General features: G+C 42.8%; 1 protein-coding gene across 10 annotated transcripts in view; it reads left to right on the plus strand.

The window, feature by feature from the left end:
* The window catches only part of NUMA1 (nuclear mitotic apparatus protein 1), a 73619-nt gene that overhangs the window by 17844 nt on the left and 36944 nt on the right, over positions 1–18831 (plus strand). For 2 of the 10 annotated variants that reach the window (XM_049889966.1, XM_049889977.1), the window contains exons 1-3: positions 17192–17367; positions 17609–17812; positions 18542–18733. The exons of 3 other annotated variants lie outside the window; for them this stretch is intronic. The gene's annotated coding sequence lies outside the window, so the exon portion shown is untranslated. Of the gene's footprint in view, positions 1–16692; positions 17018–17191; positions 17368–17608; positions 17813–17928; positions 18181–18541; positions 18734–18831 lie in introns of those variants that run through there. 5 more of the 10 variants (XM_049889967.1, XM_049889968.1, XM_049889973.1 and 2 more) reach the window with 5 other exon arrangements.

Consider the following 18831-nt stretch of genomic DNA (forward strand, 5'->3'; position numbering starts at 1 on the left):
AGACTGCCACATGTTTCTTCTGTGGAACAACTAGTGGGTTTGAATTGCTGACCTTTGGTTAGCAGCCAAGCACTTGATGACTGTACCACCAGGGCTCATATGTATACATATTTTGTGTATATATATATATATATATGTATATATACACACACACACACACGCATATACATATATGCGTGTGTGTGTGTGTGTGTGTGTGTAGAAAAAGTCTGAAAGGTTATACAACAAGCTGATACCAGTAGTCACCTCTGAGGAGGAGAGTAACATTGTGGGTTAGAGGATTTGGTGAATGGGAAGTTTTGCGTTTTACGTTAGATACTTCTAGAATACATTATTTCATAACAATAATGTATTATTTCTTCTCCCTACTTCTTTGGATAGCTGGTGAGCCTGTCTGCACTTGCTAGGGTCAGGAGTGTGACAACGTAGTGTTAATTCCCCAAGCTGACCCTGGCCCACATCAACTGAGTTGGGAGCAGCTGCTGAGACCAGAAGAGGAAGCTCATGTGTTGGGGGTGTGGCATGTGCAGGTGGCTGGCAGAAGCAGCCAAGATAGGGCAATTCTAATTTATCAACAGTAACTATCACATGTCACATCTTGACATTCTCCAAATTGCTTTGCCTTCTGTTACCACACTGGGCCCAGAGGATAATTTTGTGAGCTATCAAAGCAGGGGTGATGATAGGAAAGGAAGCAATAACAGTGTGGGACAGCAAGAAAACTGCACGTGCAAAAATAGTTTTTTCTTTCATTTAAAAAGAAATGTACAAGGATATTCATTGCAGTATTGTTTGAAATGGTAACAGATTAAAAATAGCCAAGTGTCCATCAATAGCAAAGTATGTGAATACAGCAAGGCTTTGAATTGGTTTGAACTGGTTCAGTCATGACCAATGAAGCAAAACCAAAACAGACCCGAATTTTAAAAATTTGAGTCATCTGGAACCATAACTAGAACAGGAAAAATTACAGGTCAAAGCCCTGGAATGGGAGACTCGGAAGAAGCATAGTGAGCCATTTCAGGAACCTGATGCCTAAGATTGAATTACTGCCAGGACTGAGGAGAGCAACACACATTCAAAGCGGTGTGGTCAGCTGCCGTCTTTGAACGGGGCACCGCTGTTTCTGACACTGCGTACAGTCCTGTGGGCAAGAGACCTGGTTGCTATGCAGTGCATACACTGCCCTTTTTTCTAAGAGGGCGATTAAGTTTTTAGTGGGGCTTCGACTGACAATTTTTTCCATTCTGGCTATTGTTCCAGTTCACCCAAATTTAAAAAATTTGAGTTTGTTCCAGTGTTGCTCCCTTGGCCATAATTGAACTTGGAAGAATCAGTTCGAAGCCCTGGAATATATTACAGTATATCCATTATATGGGCAGTTATTATGCAGCTTTCGAAAAGTATTAATTAGAATTTTATTTGTTGATCCTGCAGGGGATATCCATAATAAATTGTTAAGGGAGAAAAACAAGTTGCAGAATCATGTATAGTACAATTTGAGTTTTCTACAAAAAGAAAGCTATAAAAAATCATCTCTACTGCATGTGTACTTACGTTTTTTGAAGCATGGAAAAATCTGTTAACGTTTATTATCTTGTAGGAGGGCTTGAAGGGAAATGGGAGATTATTAATATTGTCTTTTATCTAACTTCGTATTGCCTCATTGGTTTTGGAGAACAAGGAAAATAAACTTGTATAAGTAAGAAATGGAGTTTCCTAAACATTTTTTTCATCCTAATTGCTTTTTAAGAGGTACTTTTTATTTTTTTAGTGAGTTAATGAAGTACAGAATTATGAAAGTGAATATAGTTAACATGTAAATTTTCTCTTGGGTTTAAGAGAGACATCTAGGTTTAGTGGAAAGGGAACCAGGAGTCAGAGAACCAACTTTGGAGTTGAAGTTCTCAAATTTCTGATGCACGAGCTTTAATTTAATAAGGCCATTTAACTTCTGTGGACTCCAGTCTCCTCATCTCTGAAATGAAGGGCTTGTGCAACCAAGCACGCTCTCCACGGTCCTTTCTAGCCCTGACACTCTCCAAGCCTGTGATCCCACATTTGAACCGCCTCTTGAGATTAGAATACTGTATTTCATTTGTTTTAAAATGCTATTTTTCCATGTTTTAACACTCTGAAATTGGGATGTATTTTATAATTGGTGGCATCTTTCAACTGTTATTGGTCATTTTTTTCACATTTAATATCCAAAACTGAGATATGTTTTCATCAATGATATAGGCTCTTTTCAATGCCTTGATTTTTCTCTTACTTACAATCTTGGCCCCTTCTGGGCTTCCTTTACTCCCAACCCCATCAGATTCGCTCATGTCACCAAGACACTCAGGGTAGGAAGAAGTGGGTGGACACGTTATTTAAGCGTGCAAGGATTTTGTACGTCCTTACTTAACTAGTAGATGTCCTACATGTAGCTGCTGTTTTAGAAGTAAGGTAAACATATGTATAGCCCTAAAGCATCCAACTGCTGAGCTTTGATTAATCTCTTTATCCTAATCTTGCCTGGTGTTTGGTTTTTCTTTTCCCCCCTTTGCTTTTTGTTAAAGTATAACTTAAACATATAAAATTATACAAATCATAAGTATACAGCTTAGTGACCTTCCACAAAGTCAACACACCTGTGTAACTAGCACCCATATCAAGAAACAGAATACTACCAGTATCTATTTAGCCCTTTTCCAGTCACTATCCCCCTGCTATTTTCCTTTTAAATGTAGTGAAAGTGTACCTAGGGATGATGACTCTGTTGGTTTGTAAGTGGGTAACTCATGATTGTGTTAGGTAAGAGTCTAATGGACAGAACTCCAGATTTGGAGCTAGAGATTAGACTTTTGTCCTGGTCCTGTTGCTTTTTAGTTGTGTGACCTTAGGCAAGGTACTTAACCTTTCTGAACTTCATTCCTCTTTAGTAAAATGAAAAAAACAATGTCTAGAGAGTTGTGCCCCACGTGTCTGTCAGTTTGTCATACTATGGGGGCTTGTGTGTTGCTGTGATGATGGAAGCTATGCCACCTGTATTCAGATACCAGCAGGGTCATGTGGACATGGTGGACAGGTGAAAACCTTATGAATAGCAGCAGAACACTGTCTGATATAGTGCCGGAAGGTGAGCCCTTCAGATTGGGAGGCACTCAAAAGACAACTTGGGAAGAGCTGCCTCCTTAAAGTGAGTCAACCTTAATGATGTGGATGGAGTCAAGTTTTTGGGACCTTCATTTGCTGATGTAACACAACCCAAAATGAGAAGAAACAGCTGCAAACATTCATTAATAACCAGAACGTAGAGTGTATGAAGTATAAATCTAGGAAAATTGGAAGTTGTCAAAAATGAAATGGAATGCATAAACATTGATATCCTAGTTATTAGTGAGCTGAAAGGGACTGGTATTGGCCATTTTGAATTAGATAACCATGTGGTCTACTATGGAAACCCTGGTGGCTTAGTGGTTAAGAGCTACAGCTGCTAACCGAAAGGTTGGCAGTTTGAATCCCCCAGGCGCTCCTTGGAAATCCTGTGAGGCAGTTCTACTCTGTCTTATAGGGTCGCTATGAGTTGGAATTGACTCAGTGGCAGTGCGTTTGGTTTTTGGATGGTCTCCTATGCCGGGAACAACGACTTGAAGAGGAATGGCATTGCATTCATTGTCATAAAGAACATTTCAAGATCTATGCTGAAGTACAGTGCTGTCAGTGACAGGGTAATATCCATACACCTACAAGGAAGACCAGTTAATACGACTATTATTCAAATTTACCCACCAACCACTAAGGCCAAAGATGAAGAAATTGAAGATTTTTACCAACTTCTGCAGTCTGAAATTGATCAAACATGCAATCAGGATGCACTGATAATTACTGATGATTGGAATGGGAAAGTTGGAAACGAAGAGGGATCGGTGGTTGGAAAATATGGGCTTGATGATAGACACAATGCCAGAGATCGCATGATAGAATTTTGCAAGACCAAGAACTTCTTCATTGCAAATACCTTTTTTCACCAACATAAACGGTGACTATACCCATGGACCCCGCCAGATGGAATAGACAGGAATCAAATCGACTACATCTGTGGAAAGAGATGAATGAAAAGCTCAATATCACAGGTCAGAACAAGGTCGGGGCTGACTGCTGATCAATTACTCAAATTGAAACTGAAGAAAATTAATACAAGTCCATGAGAGCCAAAGTAGGACCTTCAGTATATTCCACCTGAATTTAGAGACCATCTCAAGAATAAATTTGAGGCGTTGAACACTAATGACCAAAGACCAGATAAGTTGTAGAATGACATCAAAGACGTCATACATGAAGAAAGCAACACGTCATTAAAAAGACAAGAGGGAAAGAAAAGACGTAAATAGATGTCAGAAGAGACTCTGAAATTTGTTCTTGAATGCCGAGTAGCTAAAGCAAAAGGAAAAAATGATGAAGTAAAAAGGCTGAACAGAAGATTTCAAAGGGCAGCTTGAGAAGACAAAGTAAAGTACTGTGATGACATGTGCAAAGACCTGGAGATAGGAAACCAAAAGGGAAGAACATACTCACCATTTCTCAATCTGAAAGAACTGAAGAAAAAATTCAAGCCTCGAGTTGTAATATTAAAGAAATCTATGGGAAAAATATTAAACGACACCGGAAACATCAAAAGAAGATGGAAGGAATACACAAAGGCACTATACCAAAAAGAATTTGTCAACGTTCAACCATTTCGGGAGGTAACATATGATCAGGGACCGATGGTACTGAAGGAAGAAGTCCAGGCTGCACTGAAGGCATTGTGAAAAACAAGGCTCTGGGAATTAACAGAATACCGTTTGAGATGTTTCAACAAACAGAGACAGTGCTGAAAGCACTCACTCTTCTATGCCAAGAAATTTGGAAGACAGCTGCCTAGCCCTCTAACTGGAAGAGATCCATATTTATGCCTATTCCCAAGAAAGGTAATCCAACCGAATGTGGAAATTATTGAGCAATATCATAAATACCACATGCAAGCAAAATTTTACTGAAGATCATTCAAAAGTGGCTGCAGAAGGAAAGCGACAGGGAACTTCAAGAAATTCAAGCTGGATTTAGATGAGGACATGGAACCAGGGGTATCATTGCTGATTTCAGATGGATCCTGGCTGAAAGCAGAGAATACCAGAAAGATGTTTACCTGTGTTTTATTGACTATGCTTAGGCATTCAACTGTGTGGATCGTAACAAATTACGGATAGCGTTGTGCAAAATGGGAATTCTGAAACAATTGTGCCCGTGAGGAATCTGTACATGGATCAAGAGGCAGTCTTTCGAACAGAACAAGGGGATACTGCATGGTTTAAAGTCAGGAAAGGTATGCGTCAGGGTTGTATCCTCTCACCATACGTATTCAATCTGTATGCTGAGCAAATAATCCCAGAAGCTGGACTGTATGAAGAACAGGGCATCAGGATTGGAGGAAGACTCATTAATAACCTGTGTTATGCAGATGACACAACCTTGCTTGCTGAAAGTGAAGAGGACTTCATCAGATCAAAGACCCCAGCCTTCACTGTGGATTACACCTCAACATAAAGAAAACAAAAACCCTCAAAACTCCACCAATTAGGAACATCATGATAAATGGAAAAAGACTGAAGTTGTCAAGGATTTCATTTTACTTGGATCCATGATCAACAGCCATGGAAGCAGCAGTCAAGAAATCAAAAGACCATTGCATTGGGAAAATCTGCTGCAAAACACCACTTTAAAGCATTGAAAAGCAAAGATGTCACCTTGTGGACTAAGGTGCACCTGACCCAAGCCATGGTGTTTTCAGTCGCCTCATATGCATGCGAAAGCTGGACAGTGAATAAGGAAGACCAAAGAAGAATAGACACCTTTGAATTGTGTTGGCGAAGAATATTGAATATACCATGGACTGCCAAAAGAATGAACAAATCTGTCTTGAAAAAAGTACAACTGGAATGCTCCTTAGAAGCAAGGATGCGAGACTATGTCTCACATACTTTGGACGTGTTATCAGGAAGGATCAGTCCCCGGAGAAGGACATCATGCTTCGTAAAGTATAGGGTCAGTGGAAAAGAGAAAGACCCTCAACGAGATAGATTGACACAGTGGCTGCAACAGTGGGCTCAAGCATAGCAACAATTGTGAGGATAGCACAGGACCAGGCAGTGTTTCATTTTGTTGTGCATAGGGTCGCCATGAGTCAGAAGCGACTGGATGGCACCTAACAACAACAGAGAGTTGTGAGGATCATTTGAACTACCTTGTAAATGGGAAATACTTTGTAAAGTGCCATACACAAATGCTAGCCGTTTTGGTGAAGGAGGTAGAATTCCAAGCAGGAGATGATGTGAATCAGAAGTAAAACAGAAAATGAACAAATCTGTCTGTCCCAAAATCTGTTTTTTTAACCATCAGGCTATACCAGTTCCTTTTTTGGTTGACATTGGTGTGGTCACTGGCTTTGTTAACTTCCCCCAAAATGTAAATGATAATATGATATAAAGGACTTGAAAGGAGTTCACAGAGGTCTAGAATTTCTCCTGAAGTCTCTCACTTCCTCCCTTAATGCTGGTGCCCCTGGGGTTGTGCAATGTGGAATCCTTGGCAGAATATTAACAAATCTCAGTTGTAAATGCACACACAACCCCTTTACAGGCCTACTAAGCAAGCATGATTCTACCGTAGACCCTGACTACTTACAGTGTTCCAAATGTGACCCAAATCTAAATTTCTAGCCCAGAATCGTATTTTTGATTAACTGGATACTTCTAACATATCCAGTAGACACTTCATATTTAAGCCAGTCTCTCAAAATGCTTGGCAATATATAGCACGATGGTTTGAACTGTGAACTTGGGAGTGAGATAGACCTGGGTTTGAATCTTGTGCTGCTTTTTAGCTTCGTGATCTTGGACATGTTGTTCAATGTTTTGAAACCTCTTCTATAAATGGAAGTATTAGTAGTACTTGAGTAGTTTAAGGTTAGGAAAGGTATGTGTCAGGGTTGTATCCTTTCACCATACCTATTCAGTCTGTATGCTGAGCAAATAATCCGAGAAGCTGGACTACATGAAGAAGAATGGGGCATAGGGATTGGAGCAAGACTCAGTAACAACCAGCATAGTACAGATGACACAACCTTGCTTGCTGAAAGTGAAGAGGACTTGAAGCACTTACTAATGCAGATCAAAGACTACCGCCTTCAGTATGGATTACACCTCAACATAAAGAAAACAAAAATCCTCACAACTGGACCAAAGAGCAACATCATGATAAATGGAGAAAAGACTGAAGTTGTCAAGGATTTCATTTTACTTGGATCCCACAATCAACAGCCATGGAAGCAGCAGTCAAGAAATCAAAAGATGCATTGCATTGGGCAAATCTGCTGCAAAGGACCTCTTTAAAATGTTGAAAAGCAAAGATGTCACTGTGCGCCTGACCCAAGCCATGGTATTTTCAGTTGCATCATGTGCCTGTGAAAGCTGAACAATGAATAAGGAAGACCGAAGAAGGATTGATGCCTTTGAATTGTGTTGGTGGAGAACACTGAATATACTATGGATTGCCAAAAGAATGAACAAATCTGCCTTGGAAGAAATAAAACCACGATGCCCCTTAGAAACAAGGATGGCGAGACTGCGTCTTACATACTTTGGACATGTTGTCAGGAGGGATCAGTCCCTGGAGAAGGACATCATGCTTGGTAAAGTACAGGGTCAGAGGAAAAGAGGAAGACCCTCAGCGAGATGGATTGACACAGTGGCTGCAACAATGGGCTCAAGTATAACAATAATGTTACAGATGGCACAGGACCGGGCAATGTTTCGTTCTGTGGAACATAGGGTTGCTGTGGGTCAGAACTGACTCAGTGGCACCTAACAATAACAGTAGTACCTGATTGGGTCGATACTAGGGTTCAATGAATGGAAGTTATTATTATTACTCTTGTAATCTTTTCTTGGTTTATGGCACACATGTCTATCTACCCACTCACTCCAGCTAGGAAATTTAGAAGTAATTCTAGAATTTTCCTTTTTTTAATTCTTCACTTATAATTGTCAGGGCCTGTTAAAGTAATTCTCAAAGCTGTTTCCTCCTCTTTATTGTCACTGCTTGACATAAGACATACATCACTTCTTGCTTGGATAAACAGTGGTTTTTATACTGTGTTCTGAAAAGTTTAAGAGAATTACAGAGCTGGCTTAGGAACCAGATGGAAGCCGAGGAGACAGGGCTTCAAACATCCTTTTCTTCAAAGCGTCTACTCGTGTATTTTGGCCTCTCATACCAGCTAGCATTTATCTTTGTAGTATGGTAAACATGGTACACTACTATCTTGTTAATTCCTTTAGTAACACTCTGAGAGAGTACTATTATTGTCCCCATTTTACGTATGGGTAAACTGGTACACAGAGAGGTTAAGTAACTTGTCCAGGGTCACACAGCTAATAAGCTGTAGAGCCAGGATTTGAATTAGATGGTCTAACTCCAGACCCTTTGCTCTTAGCCATGCTGTATTGCATTCCTCGTGTTTCTTACACCAGTCTGTACTTCATGCTGCTGCAGTTACTTTTGTGAAACATAGATCTGGTCATCTTATCCCCCTTTACCCTGTGCCTTTAGAAACTTTGATTGTTTCCATCACCTAAAGGATAAAATCTCAATTCCCAAGCATGATGTCGGTGCCTCACAATTTGGTACAACTTACCCTTCTCATTGGAAACCCTGGTGACGTAGTGGTTAAGCGCTATAGCTGCTAACCAAAAGGTCTGCGGTTCAGATCCGCCAGGCACTCTTTGGGAACTCTACAGGGCAGTCCTATTCTGTCCTGTAGGGTCGCCATGAGTTAGAATTGACTTGACGGTAATGGGTTTTGGTTTTTGGTACCAGTCTCATCATCTGCTATACCTTCTTAAAACTGCAGCGCATTGCTCAAATGTAATATTCTCTGTCTTTGCACATGCTGTTCTCTCTACCTAGAATGCTCTTTCTCTACTTATCTTTTGATGAAACCCTACTCATCCTACTCATGCTTTAAGACCCAGCTTAAATGTTACTCCTCTGTAAAGGTTTTCCAGCAGCCCCCCCTGCGTTAGTCTCTCAGCTCCTCTAAACCAGTACCTTCACCTATTCTCCTGTTCTGAAATCTTCACCAAAATAAGAATCTTCGAGGCCTCTTTAACTCCCCACCTTTCCCATACCCCCCAGTGCTGAGAGTTTTGAGTCCACCTCTGTAATGCCTTTCTTTTTCACACCTACTGCCTCTGCCCTGGTGGTAGCAGTTTTCTCTCTACCACTGCCGCTGCTGCCCAACTCTCTCTCCTGTCTCTGGACCCACTGTCGTGTCAGAGTCATCTTTTCAAAAAGCATACAAAAGTATGCCCTTCTGCTCAGAACACTTCAGCTACTCCCACTGACCACTGGGTAAAGTTTCACCTCTTTAGTACAGCATTCAAGGTCATTGTATGTCGGTCTCCACCAGACTTTCCAGTGTTATCTCACCTTCCTTTCAGCACTTCTCACCCCCAAGTTCTTTGGCCTTGTATTATGGTTAGTTATAGATGTGTTTCCTTTTCCACAGGATTACAAATTCAAGTTCAAAGACTGTCTAATTCATCTTTGAATTCCCGGAATAGTATGTGGAGGTATTTGTTTCATGTTTGTAGTTGAAATGTCCCTGATTAAACTTTATTAATTCCATATAAAAAGTAAAATGTCCTATGTGTTTTGGAGAGTTTGTATTGCAAATGGTTATAAAAAAATAAGCTTGGCCCCATAAGGGGAAGATTTCAGTTACAGTAAAACCTGCAAAAACCAGAACCTTTGTATGGTGGAGACCTGTCAGAGAAGGAAAACTCAAATATTTTCTGCTAAAACGAGTGATAGAAAAGTGGTAAGACTGCACCCTGTCAAATATGGAAACTTGTGAGACCCAGAAAAACAGGTGGTCACATCAAGCTCTGGCTCTCACAGACTTCACTGTATTAGGAGAATTGCTTGTGTGGAATTTTACATCTCGTGGTGATGCCTGATACATTGGCTGTTGTTTTATCTAATGATGGTCAAGTTACTTAGCATCTTTAAAGAGGAGGATAATAACACCAGCCTTGCCCATTTCATGAGCTGTGGCAGAAGCAATATGAACAGTGGATGTGCATAAGAACTATACAGATGAAAGGTATAGGATGAAGCTGAAATGTGCTGGACAGAGCACTGGATTAGGAAGTCTCTGAGTTTGAGTTCTGGCTATGTGACCTTAAGGCAAGCATTTTCTTGTTTCTGAGCCTTAGGTTCCTAATCTATAAAGTTGGAATGAATGTGCTTTCTGCTTAGGGTTTTTTTTTAATTGTGGTAAATATATATGTAACAAATATGATGCCATTTCAACATTCTTCACATGTACAATTAAGCGATATTAGTTTTGTTTATCGTGTTGTTCAACCATTACCATTATCTATTTCCAAATTTTCCTGTCACCCTTAATGAGGTTCATTGTCCTTAGGGCTCTTTTGGGATGTAAGAGTTGCTGTCTTTAAATTCTTGAAATCTTTTCAAATGTTAGGGTTTGGTTTTTTTCTTTTATCATGCCCATGTTAGACATAATTTCCTTTATTTTAATTAGTAACATATTGACAAGTTTGGTTCTTTGGTCATTAAAAACATCTTATTTAGAAGCCCAACCCTTATCAGTATTTGTGTTTGTTCATTTCTGTCAGTGTTTAAAAAGTATCCTGGTGTAATAGAAGGAGAAGTGGAACCATACAGACAAGAGTCTCAGTGCTGTGTAGGAGGTGGAGATGTGGAAGATAAGATAAAGCAGAGACAGAAACAAAGAAAGATCTAGTCTGAGCTTTGGAGCTTCTACAGCCTATTGGAGACAAACCAGATCTTAGGCAGAGTCCATGTTCTCTAAGCTTATGTTCTCTTGAAATCACAAGTTTGTTGTCTTATACCAGCAGATCTTGCTCAAGGCATATATATAAGTTGTAAAATTTCTGCCTTAGGGGTGTTATATAGATGAAGAGTTAGACTAGATGGCTATTAAGTTCGCTTTCCACCCCGAGATTCTGTGATTTGTTGACGAGGTATGTTGTTGTGTGCCGTTGAGTCGATTCTGACTTATAGTGACCCTATATAACAGAGTAGGAGTAGCCCTGGTGGCACAGTGGTAAAGCGCTTGGCTCCTAACCAAAAAAGTAGGCGGTTGGAACCCACTAGCTGCTCTATGGGAGAAAGATGTGGCAGTCTGCTTCTGTAAAGATTACAGCCTTGGAAACCCTGGGGGGCAGTTCTACTGTGTCCTATAGGGTAGCTGTGAGTCAGAATCTACTCGATGGCAATGGGTTTTTATGACAGAGTAGGACTGTCCCATAGCCTTTCCTAGGCTGTAATTTTTACAGGAGCAGAGAGCATCAGGTCTTTTCTCCTGTGGAGAGGCTGGTGGTTCGAACTGCCAACCTTTCGGTTAGCAGCCAAGCGCTTAACTATTGCGCCACCTAGGCTCCTTTGACCAGGTGTACCCATTGCCATTGAGTTGATTCCGATTCATAGTGAGCCTATAGGACAGAGTAGAACTGTCCCTTAAGGTTTCCCAGGGTGTAAATCTTCACGGAAGCAGACTGCCACATCTTTCTTCCACAGAGCGGCTGGTGGGTTCGAACTGCTGAACTTTCTCTTAGCAGCCAAGCTCTTAACCACTGGGCCACCGGGGCTCCTTTTGACCATGTATGGAAAGCTTTATTTCTTTAAGCTGTGTAGACAGATGTAGTTATAAATTGCACTTTTTTGTGGCTTTTTTTTTTTTTTTAATGAAAAGCTGCCTTGTAACATTCTGAGTATAACTCCAGTCACCTCATGCAGAGTTGGTACTACCAGTTTCTGAGGATCACCTCCTTTCATCAGTATTAATGAAGCACGTGTGCCTCGCTTTGAGGCTAGGACTCAGGCTGGCAAACAAAATGCCTGTTTTTAGGGAATTTGTTATTTATTTGGAAAAGATGTCCTGGGGAAAGAATCGTGGGAGTTTTTTTGGAGTGGGTAAGGGTATTCTTAAATATGATTTAACCCAACCCCTTTCTTTCTCTGGAGACCCAAGCTAGGGGAAGTGACTTGCCTCAAGCCCATATTTAGTAAGTGGCCAATCCAGGACTTATCTCCAGGGGCTACCAGCACCATATCTAGGGTGTTTTCTACCACTAGCGAGATTGTCTCAGAGTTACAAGTCGTTACCAGTAAAACTTCCTCCCTGCTTCAGTTTCTTTTGCCTTTCTCATGCTCAGTTTGGTGTTTGTGAGCAAACGTTGTACTGGATATGTTGCCTATAGGAACTCCTCTGTGACACTGAAACAGGGTGAACAGGTTCTTAGGTGTTTTGTAGAAAAGGTCTTCTTGAGGGAGAATTGAGTGGGCCTCTTGCGTGTTATAATGAATCCTCTCTGGGTTTTGATTTGCCCTCGTCTCTTTTTTTTTTTCCCCCCCAGGAAGCTTCAGGCTTACCAACACTGTCTCATTAATTAGTCACTATCCTCTGGAGAGGGAGAATAAGGAGGTGGTAAATAAGCTCCAGGCCAGATCTCTGAAACAGCAGTCCTTCCCTCTAGCCACCGTTTCCTTCCATCCTCCTTTCTTCATGGCTTCTTACCCTCGAGATCTCTTCTAGTCCCTTCTAGTAGGAGACTTTTCTGTTCTCAGATGCTTGCTGCTTCTGTTCTTAGATGCTTGCTTTAATGTTTGTCAAGCTCTTGTACCCTCAGAAAACATCTTTAGGGGTTATCTTTTAAATTAGAATGGGTTGATTCTATAGATTTTTATAAGTAGGTAGAAGTAAAGGCTTTTTTGAGCCACTAAAAATGTGCCAGCTTATATTCATTTGGGTTTATATTCATTCATTCATTCAATGATTGTTTATTTAAGAGCAATAGAGAATAATTTAGAGACTAGACAGAGAACTCACTACTCTGTGACTAAGTCATTTAATTCCTGTGCCTCAGATTGCACATCTTTAAAATAGAAATAAAGTCCACCCTTCGATTGTCCTGAGGATTACATGAGGTGACCGAGTAAGGGAATGGACTCTGGTGGCCATTCCAGTTGGGGGTATTTTCGCTCCAACATTTACTAGCTTTGTGACCTTAGGCAAGTTATTTAATCTTTCTAATTCTTGTTTCCTTTAATGTGATATAGGGATAATTGTAGTATTTACCTCACTGGGTTATTGTGAGGATTAAACAAATAAAGCGCCGGAAGTGTTTAACATTGTGCCTGGCACATAGTAAGTGCTCAATAAATGTTAGCTCTTAATTACAATAGTAATAACAACAACAATAATAGTCTTTAGATATTATGCCAGGACATCGTGTTGCAGAGAAAAGACTAGAAGGTATTGCATAGGGCAGTGCACCCATAAGAGCATGTTTCCCGCCAACTTGCCTGGTGAGAGGGCATGTAGGGACTGTGGGAGAGGCTCTATTGACCCTAGCTTATGGCTTCCTCCAGCAGGCTTCCCTTCCAGGCTAACAGGCTGAGAGGGAAGTTCAGAGGACAGTGAGAAAACAGCCTGGTGGGTGGAGGGCTTCAGTAAGGGCATAAATGACTCTAGAAGGTAAGACTGGGACCAGGTCATGGAGGACTTTGAATGCCAGGCTAATTAATTTATATTAGAACCATCCCACTTCCGGGCACAATCTCTGGGGAATTGCTCTCCCTCTGTCTTTTTTGTTTAAACTTTTATAAAACGGTAATGTACATTAAAAACTATAATGTTTACATTTTGAGCAATAGTAATAAAATGAATACCCATGCACCTGCCACCGAGCTCAGGAGATTACCAGACACTTTGAAGCACCCTGTGGGTATATGAATTATCACCCTCCCCCCCAACCTCTATCCTGAATTTTGTGTTAGTCATTTTCTTCCTTTTTTAAATGGTTTTACCACTCATATCCCAGTCTTGTGGGGCCAATGAGACAATGAGCAGAAGCGTGTGGAATCAGGCAGGAGCCATGTGGCCTGTCTGCCGCCTGGCTAGGCTGCAAAGAGGGGTGGGGAAATTCTGCCCCTGCCACCAGAGGGGAGTGGCTGCTGTGCTGGGGGAGGGAGAGGCTGGAGAAACTGGCCTGGCTCCCTGGGCTGTCCTGAAGGGCGGGCGCAGTGTGGCGGCTTGGCAACTTAGAAGAGAGCTTCCAGAGGAGACTTGAGCCTCTCTGAGGCTGCACAGCTGGAAGCTGTTGTCTTGAGTTTGGAGCAAGGGGGTGGGGTGAGGAAACTTCTCTTCCTCTTTTGAGACACAGTATCGATTTTATCTTAAGTTAGGGAGCTTCGGGCTGACATAATACCAGATGTAGCCAGGGCAGTTTTAGTAGGCCTGCCTTCTAGTTTTACCTCATTTTTTTTTCTGGAATATTGATTGTGCCAGTCATTAAATTGTGTTTGCCACTTCGCTTTTCTATAAAAGTTTTGGGTTTTACTTTGCCTTTGGTTTTGTGGTGCTCCTTTGAATAAGAACTTCTCTTTCTACTAATAGCGATTGCTAACCACAGATTAAAAGCAACACTGTGGGAATAGGCTAAAGGGCCTGTGAGGAGAAACAGGGTGATGGGAGGTCTCTGTAGCAATGGGCTTTAGTCTGACTATCCCCACCCCTGCCAACCACCACCACTCACCACAGTCATTCTGGAGTGGCCAGCAGGTTGGATTCGGGAACCTACCATCCAGATACAGTTGAGTGGAACAGATTCAACTAGCCCTAGCATGCTAGGTACTCTGGAGGATCATAGGGAAAGAGAGAGTTTATGCCCGGAAGTGATTTACATTCTAGATGTGAAGACAATACTTTCATGCTTATACATGTTAGACAGTACAAGTACCAAACGCAGGGTGAAGACACATTCTTCTGATCACCGATGTAATAAATTCAGTTATTTTTTATAAAAAATCAGACATAACAGAGACATACAGTGTAGAAGGTTAACGTTCCTCATAATCTAACTCTCTCCCGAGATAACCACTGTTACCTGTTTGGAAATACTTGAGGAGCTGGGATTTGAGCTGGACCTTTAAATAAAATCTAGAGAGGCAGACTTGATGGAAGGTGGGCATCCTGAGGACCCAGGAAGGCATGCCTCCTAGCTTCCCTAACAAATGGTGATCTAACTTCTGCTTGGATAATTGTGACAGGCCACCAACTGCCCAAACAGGAACTAACATTTGTTAAGTGTGTTAGGCACCTTAGAGATGTTATTGATTAATCCTCATTATAACCTTATAAAGTAGGTATTTTGATCTTTTTTTTTACAAATAGGAATATTGAGGCTCAGAGGTTACATGTCAGAGTCACATAGTTAGCAAGTGGTATAGATTTCAGCAGTCTACTAGCTGTGTGATCCTGGTCAAAATGTTTAATTTCTGTGGCTCAGTTTTCTCATATGTAAAGTGGAGTGATAATAGTACCTACTTCACTAAATGAGTTTTTAAGATAATTGAGTTAATACACAATAGGTCTGTAGAATGGTGCCTGGAACATAGTATACAGCATGTAAGCATTAGCTGCTATTGATTAACCCCACTTCTCTTGTTCTAACATGATTCACATTGTCTCTCCCCAGACCCGAGTCCCAGCTTAATTCTGTGTATGACCTCTCCATTCTCCCAACCATCCCTTACACCTTCCGCCCCTTTACAGTTCCTCTCCCTGCTTCCAGACCGTTATTAAGGTCTCTTCATTCTGTCTCCACAATGTCTCCTCACTCCTATTCTCACTTACCTTATCTTCCTTCGAGTACTAATTATCTGTCTTCTGTCTATTGTGGCAGCCTCCTGATTCATCATCTCCCGGCTGCTAGTCCCATTCATTTATAAACCAGGTTAATCTTCCTAAAGCACAGTTCTCATCATACCACATGTCTGTGTTAAAAACAACAAAATAAGCCTTCAAACCTTTAGTTGATTCCTGGAAGTTCAAGATTCTCCAACTTTCTAATCCCAACTCACCCTTCTAGGCTATTCTCCATCTGTTTCCACATCTCCTCTCTGCTTTCCCTTCTTGCCCACTCCTCTCCATTTCCATCTGGGGAAAATTCTACCTATGTATTTCAAGATCTGGAGCCTGGTGGTCCAGTGGTTGAGAGCTCAGCTGCTAACCAAAAGTCAGCAGTTCAGATCCACCAGCTGCTCCTTGGAAACCCTATGGGGCAGTTCTGCTCGGTCCTATAGAGGTGCTAAAGGGTCTGAGTCAGAATTAACTCAGTGGCAATGGGTTTGGTTTGATTTATTTTCAAGATCTATTTTAGAATATCAGTTAGCTTTCTTAGTCCTTCTCTACCCTCAACTGATAGAATTTTTCTTTATTCTATCTTTTTGTGATACTTAGCACATACTTTCTTGAAATATAATTTTTGCATTACATTTTGGGTCTCCTGTTGAATTATAAGCTACCTTAGTGCAGATGCTGGGTCTAATTTATCCTTGTATGCTCCTTATAGTGTCCTATAGCAGTGCCTTGCACGTAGTAGGTGTTCAATAAATGTTAAGAGGTATGAGTGAAAGTCAGATGGAGGGGTTTCCTTTTAACCGTCTGGTGGGTTTCTCTCAGTAGCCTTGGTGAAGGTCGTTGCTCACTGGTGGAAACGCTGTGGTTTTGCCTGCGAAGAGGCAGACATCTTTTTTTTTCTGCCCTGTAGGAGAGGCAGAGCCTGTAGGTTTGGCTGATGGGTTCCAGTGCCCGTGTCTGTTAAGGGGCTGCAGCCAGTGCCTGCTGTACTCGTACTCGGTCCATGCCTTTGCCCTTCGGCCCCTCCCCACAAATGCTCAGCGGAACAGGGGATTAGGTTCTGGCAGCACAGCTGGGATTTTGGCGGCCATTCTACAGTCGACAATAGCACGCAGCCACCCAGACAGGACAGCGCAGGCCTGCACTCCAGCGCCAGAATCTGCCTGGGCTTCTTGTTTGGGTAGCCAAGGGGGAGGAGCGGGCCCAGCGCGGCATCCTGGCCTTGCCACTCAGAAGGTACGGGCTGGAGAGTCTCCCTCGGGGAATGGGCTTGGGGGGTGGCCATGTCCCAGGGCAGGCGCGCCCGCGGAAGGAGGTGAGGCGCTTTGTGTGTGAGCTGCATGTGTGTGCTTAAAGCCCGCCCTGGAGCCAGCAGGAAGCTGCCCTGTGAAAAGGGCCTGCGTTTCACTTGCTCTTCAAAGTCTCTGTTCCCGGGTCTTCCTCCCTGCCCTGCTCCGCCAGGCAGGGGCTGATCTAATCCTCAGGGCCTACCCTTCCTTTGCTGCCCAGAGATATGGACAGGTTGTCACTGCTGTCTTAAGGCCTGGGTGGAGGAAAGACGAAAGGGGGAGTGTCGGTGATAACAGGTTTGTCAGGCAGGCCACTGGGAGATGTGTTTTGTGTGTTGTTTAGGCCACAGTCTGGCTTGGCTCTTGTCTCTGTTGCAGTTCAGTAATTGTCCTAGCTCGTGGCCCCTTCCCCTTCCCCCCCTAAATGTGTTTTATTCTCTTGTTCCTGGGCCAAGCCTTTGCAGCCCCTCCTCTCTTCGGGCACACCCCCCCCCCCCCACCCCGGGCTGAGCGTTCTCTGCTTTGCTGTCGCTCCCAGATCGCGGAAGCTTGCTGTGCCTTTAAAGAAAGCAGACTCCTGGTTGTGACGCACTTCTGGCTGTCAGCCAGGAAGATCGCTCCTGCCAGGCTGACTGAGAAGAAAACCAACAACTTTTCTTTTGTGTGTGGGGTTATTTTCCACTAGGCCCCCTCCTCCTCTCCTTTCAAGATTTAAATGCTAATGGCGGATTAAAACCTGTAGGTACGTTTGGCTTTAGGAGTCTGGTAAGGCCCCCCTGCACTGAGACTTTTTCTCCTTCATTCTTTTTCTGGGTTTTTGTTTAAACATGGACGAGGGGGTGGGGTGGATTCTCCCCCCTCACCTCCCTTTCCTGCGCCATCCTTAAAGGGGAGGGAGGGGAGAGGGAGAGCAAGTAAACATACTCGGAAGCAGGCTCTGGGAGCAGAGCTTGCCAACATCCGGGAGTTGGCGCCTTTCAGAGGGTTGCTTTCTTTCCCCTTCACGTAGATGTCAGCGTGTTTTTGTTCAGAGGGGGAAAGCGTGTGCGCCTGCACGTTGAGCTGTAGAGAGAGCTCAGGAGAGGGCTTCATTCCTGCGTGAGGCCCTGGGTGTGTACGCGGTGGTGGGAAGTGAAAACAGGTTCATTTTATTAGCTGGTTGGGACCAGGGGTTGTGAATATAGCGGTGGGGGCAGGTACTGGTGAACTGCTGGAGTGGGCTCAGAGGTGTGTGTGTGTATGTGTGTGGGTGGGTGGATAATGTGGCTGCAGGCCCCAGTGTGTGTGTCCGTGTGCGTGTAATGTGGCTGCAGGCTCCAGCTCTAGTTGAGAATTGCAGCCCTTTTGCCCACATTCTTCTGATCTAGACCCTACAGAGGCATGGAGGGAAGGGGCAGTATTAGTAAGGCACTTTTGAAGAAAGCAGGGAAATCCTGGTTTCCCCTACAATCTCTCCCTTATTCCCCTTTAGGGCCCTGGGGCTCTGGCCCAAAAGAGTGGTCTGTGTGAAGAGGAACAGGCCTGAGCCCAGAGGTAGTCCCTTTAGTGGGACCAGGGAATACACTCAGCTAGCTGTTTGGTTTGCTCCTGACCTCAGGTGTCCATAGGGACCCTTTGGACTTGGGCCTAACAGTCTACTGTGGACTCCTGAGGAGCTGAAAAGGTTTGTGTTTTTCTTTACTTAACTTTTCTAGGAACTGCCGGTCCTTTGGCCTTTTAACCTTCTCTGAGGCAGGGGATGCACCAGCAAATATAGTTCTA

This window comes from Elephas maximus, chromosome 7 (assembly GCF_024166365.1).
Source record: "Elephas maximus indicus isolate mEleMax1 chromosome 7, mEleMax1 primary haplotype, whole genome shotgun sequence".
Lineage (NCBI taxonomy): Eukaryota > Metazoa > Chordata > Mammalia > Proboscidea > Elephantidae > Elephas > Elephas maximus.